A 6,000-nucleotide genomic window follows, 5' to 3' on the forward strand; every position below is an offset into this window, starting at 1 on the left:
AAGTATGATACAATACAGAAACTGACTGGTACTGAGAGAACGATTTCCATTGTCTTCTACTAATCGAACAAAAATGTTCTTAATTGAGGAACAAACGTAGCCAGAATCATAATTAAAACGGAACAATTGCACGCTAGAAAATAACCCAGATTGGTACGTGCATACAGGGCCCCATTGCAGCCAAACGATTTGCACTCCTGGTGAAAACCAAATGGTATTTTGGACTAATATTATATTTCTAATATTAGCATTCCAACATGGGTCTATGCAAAACATAAAACATAACAAGAAACGAACAAACACACAGATAACTGTATGCTGTCACGGTCGGTTTGGGATCGACCCCCGTCAGTGGGCTCATTGGGCTATTTACGTTGGTTATATTAATAGTACAAATAGAAATGTTGGAAATGCTATTTCTTAAAATCTCATAAAAACCGAACACCCCTCTTAACCGATCATTTTATTCCGTCCCAATGGAAAGGAAGAAAATGTTTTATCTAACAACGCACTCAACACATTTTATTGACGGTTATATGGCGTCGGACATATGGTTAAGGACCACACATATATTGAGATCTAGGAAACCCGCAGTCGCCACTTCATGGGCTACTCTTTTTGATTAGCAGCAAGGGATTCCGTCCCAATGGTGTTTCACTGTATGCACACACACACACACACACACACACAATCTATCTGTCTGTCTTTCTGTCTGTCTGTCTGTCTGTCTGTCTGTCTGTCTATCTATCTATCTATCTATCTATCTATCTATCTATCTATCTATATATATATATATATATATCACTTCAAAAGCACATTTGCGCAAAAATATTTTACCTTTAACTGAATATAAGCACACAACAAAACAAATTATAATTGAAATCAAAGGCAACAAAACAATTTATCATTTTATCATATTTATTTTTATTTAGAAAAAACTAACATATTGTAAATATAATTTCGAATTTCAAGCAATTTTAAATGAAATATGAGCATTCATGTTGAAATATCAGCATGACAATTCTAAAAAATACGATATGTAATGAATGAAAATCAATTTCTAGGGAGTACCTGTTTAGGTATAACACTAAAATATACGATATGTAATGAATAAACATACATTTTTAAAGAATACATGTTCGGCTATAATTCTGAAAATGTCTCTATTTTATATAATTATAAAATGCCAAAACAAAATATTTAATAAATAATAATAATAATAATAATAAAAATAATAATAAAATGAAACCTTGTTAGTGTAGACCTTTCTCTATCTGCTTTAACAAACAAAGCTAAACTACAAAAAATAATCTTAAGAAAAAACAAATATTGTTGTTGTAGAACGGTAGAACATATGGAGGGAAATTTTCAAGATAAGGCCAAATAATAATAATAATAATATTTAAAAATCCGTGGTCATACCAAAGTTCCAAAATTGGGCTTGTTTTTTTTATTATTATTATTATTATTTTTTTTTTTCTGAAGCATGGATGGCACAGAAAAGGTGTGTCTATTTAGGTTTTTTTACGTCCTCCTCTTGTGTCTTGGTCCATCCTCGATGGCCATCGTGCCCACTCCTTTGCCTTGGTACCCTAAATATTTGTCTTTACATTTTCCATATAGCAAAGTCAATTTTTATGATTTCGGACTCGGCAGCAAATGTGTTTAAAACAAGCCATGGTAGTCATCAGGGGCATATTTAAACTGAAACAACAATGCATGTCCTAGTTCATGCGGGATGACGTTTTGTCTCCAAATGCAGTTTTACGTCATAGCAAGAAAAGCTCGGCAAAAATAGACGTCTTACAGCGGGAAATTAAACAAAAATAAATGTTGACGCGTGAGGGTCAAAATTGACGCTCACGCTGACTAGAGACCAGAAATCTGTTTTGTTTGGCCTAACACTGAGCATCATATGCGTCAATGGAAATCTGCTCGCCAGTGATATACCAAAACAATATCACATTCGAAAAGTGTCTAACAGAAGCCTTAAAGTCGCAGGCCATAGTTTGATCACGTGAAAATGGACACAATGTTTGGCTAATCTACAAACCTGCAATACCTCTCGATAAACGTACAGCAGAGTGAAACGAGGGACAGTGATGATGAAACAGGTAAAATACCCTTTAAAAATAGACTAGAGTTCTTCTCCATAACCGTTATTTCTCATCTAGGTAGGCCCACGTGCGTGTTTAGAATTATACAAAATGCATTTCCCGGTATTACAAATAGCAGGATGAGCTGAATGTAACTAAGTAAATGTATAATCTAAACAATAAAATGCAAGTGATGTATAACTTTAAATGATAAAACACGGCCCTAATAGTGAAAAAAATACGTTGTGCATAGTATTTAGAAACTAGGTTATGTCATATAACATGCATGGCAATTATGAATCGTGAGTATTCAATAACGTATATCTGCACATGAATGACTCCAAAATAAGTAATGATAAGAGTCATAATGATATGCAGCCATGACCCATTGTCGGGAATAAAAGGGAGAATTGAGCTGTATCGCAAATATTTGTAATAAGAATGCGTTGAATACTCAAAGGATGTTAGCTGTGTTTGATACAGATGTTAAAGGAAAAGTCCTGAGTGTGCTGCAATTTTTAAGAAGTTATCGTACTAACGAAATTATTTGTAGACAAAATCCAGTTTGGGCTTATTACAAATATTAAGACGTCCAGAAACACACCGAATATACAAGAAAATATAGGCCTTATAGACGTTAAACGATTTTATTAGTCGGAAACATCTTACAATGCAGGAAACAATTCCTTTACTGGCGTTCTCAGTTACGGATCTGGAGTCTGGAGTTATAACTCAGCTCACGATGTCGAGAAAGGGCACATACATTAAAGTGTAAACAAATTATTGGGTGTACTTAAAATAACTTGTAATCACTTTGTTTGTATAATCAGGACGACTTCCGTAAGCCATCATAAGAAAACTGCGAATGTTTAAATAATTAATAAAACTTGGTAGTACAGGAATTGTATTTTAAAAGCGATATATATGAGGAAATGTACAAGTATGGAGATAACTGGTTAACAAATACTAAAGAGCAGCTAGATACGCATATATTAAGCTATATATGACAATCGACCCATATCCATAGCAGATATCATCATATAATTAAAGGGACAGATACTATTTTTTAAACACTAAGGCATATTTTTCACTATTAGATCCGTTTATGATTACTAAAATCAAACATTACTTATATTTTATTGTTTAGATTATCCATTTCCGTACAACCGAAGTGCGTCCGGTCATCCTGGTCTTTTTAATACCACAAAATGCATTTTTTTTAATATGTTTAAAAACGCATGTGCGTCTGGGAAGTAACGGTGATGGAGTAGCGTTTTAGTCCATTTTTAAGGGTATTTCAAAGTCACAGACTATTGTTTCACTCTGTTGTATCCAGATATGTTAAAGGTTTGTAAATTAACGGGTTGAAACTTGGGTCTTGTGAAAAATATGCCTTAGTGTTTAAAAACTAGGGTCTGTCCCTTTTAAGAAATATTACGTCATATATTTAAGCAAACGTGCTATAGAACATTTTATATCAACATTTTATTTTTAAAAAATACAAAATACAAAAATGTCTGACAAAGCCAATAGACTCATGGAAGTTAAAAGAAATAATTGAAATGATAATTTGTTCACATAAATTAAGTAAAGAAGCTGGTAGGTATAAAACAATTGAGAGGACACAAATAATAGGCCTATGTATATTATGCAATATTAATGCGATTGAGGGCGAGTTCCATTTTATTTTATAATGACCCCGATACGAAACTTTCATAAAGAAACTAAGACAGCTCTAAGAGCTGGAAACATCAAGGAGATAAATAACCCTGGACAATACTTACTGCAAACGAATATAATTAGATATATGTATTATTAATTCAAATAATATTTAAAAATACCAAATGTCAACTGGTAGGATTCGAACTTACTGCACACAACCGCATAACATTTGACAGGCCGCGACGTTAACCTCTCAGCTATAGGGTTGTCCGCACAAATTGAAGTTCAAATAAACGTAGTTAACAATGTGTGCTGCCAAACACTCGGTTCATATCTAATGTAACAGTTTTGATATATACAGCAACTAATTGTATCTATAACGTTACCATTTTTGTTACTGGCTGATGGTACTTGTAAAATAAATCTACAAAAATACATATATGAAAATAACTGGTGGAATGTATGTATATATGTGTGTGTGTCTATATATATATATATATATATATATATATATATATATATATATATATATATATATATATATATATATATATATATATCTATCTAGTTGTCTGACCGTTGACTACATTATATGCATGGCTATTGGCCTCATTATATAGGTAGTCATTTAATACAGGCCAATTAAGACTTAAAATCGTTCGGGAGGAATGTAAGTGACCGCTATGAACATTTGGCCGCTGAACACAGGTAGCCACTGAACACAGGTGGCCGCTGAACACAATTGGCCGCTGAACACAGTCGACCGCTGAACAAATTGACCGCTGAATGTAGTTGGCCGCTAAATATAGTTGGTCGCTAAACACAGGTGTCCGCACGGGATGGTTTGACCAGTTGTCGTTTAACAGTACAACTAGAAGACATTTATTTATTATCAGTCGGTTACTGGATGTCAAACATTTTGACATTTTGACATACCGTCTTTTAGAAGAAATCCGCTACATTTTTCAATTTTTAACAAGGGGTCTGTTATATGCTTCATCCCACAGACAGGATAGTACATACCACGGCCTTTGATGTGCCAATCACGGTGAACTGGTTGTAAAGAGAAGTAGCCAAATGACCCCCAGACTAAGATCGATCCTATTGTCCGAACCAAATTGTTAACAACTACGAAAAATTACTCTCCTACCTTTAATTGCCGTTAGATTTCCTCCAAAGTTTGTCCAGACACAAATCTTGAAAAAACCATTACAATGACACAGATTCCACATACCAGATGATAACCATGTCACCTATATTGACTTCGCTGAGAGCGCATAGGGAAAAAAGCATGTAATTTTGTATCAGCTGCCATTTTGACTTTTTATGGAATATTCTTAAAGAGGGGTGAAAGGATAGGACTTAATCTAACAACGTCATAACATGTTATGATATAAAAGCAAACGTGATGACGTCATATTATTTTTTATTATTATCATTATTATTATTATTTTAATGATACCACTAGAGATCATCGATTTCATATTAATTGTGTCACATACTTTGGAGGCTTTCACCCCTCTTGAAGAGTATTCCATAAACAAGCAACATGGCAGACAGCAGAAAACTGCATGTATTTTTCCCTATGCAATCTCAGCAAAGACAATATCGGCGACATCGTTGCAGTCTCGTGTGTGGAATCTATATATTTGTAGTGGTTTTTTTGCGATTTGTGTCTGGACAAACTTTAGAGGAAATATAACGGCAATTAAAGGTAGGAGAGTAATTTTTTGTAGTTTGGTTCAGACAATAGACCGGACCGCGCATCGGGCGAGCACTTTACCACTAGGCTAGGTCCCACCCCTTATTATTTACAGGTAAGATTCCGTTCGGCTATGTAGGTAGTCAACTTCCCATGCCACTGTGCATTTAAATATTTTTTACTGGAAGAGTATTTTTTACTGAATATCCCACCTTGAATGTTAATATTTAATCTAGGTTATTTGACAGAATTACCAAATGTTTCACACCCAATAGCTGATGGTGAATAAATCAATGTGCTCTACAGGTGTCGTTGAACAAAAACAAACTTCAGTTTAATATCTTCAGGATACTCTCTCATGCAGATGGCCATGGTGTGTTTGATTGTAACTTAATTTAATTTTTATATCCAATTAATGTCCATTGCCCTGTTCCACGAAGCGATCTTAGCACTACTATCGCCGTAAATACCTACCATTGCGACCTTATTTTTTGTCCACCGGCCTCGGTGGGCGTCGTGGTTAGGTTATTGGTCTACAGG

Source organism: Gigantopelta aegis, chromosome 13 (assembly GCF_016097555.1).
Source record: "Gigantopelta aegis isolate Gae_Host chromosome 13, Gae_host_genome, whole genome shotgun sequence".
NCBI lineage: Eukaryota > Metazoa > Mollusca > Gastropoda > Neomphalida > Peltospiridae > Gigantopelta > Gigantopelta aegis.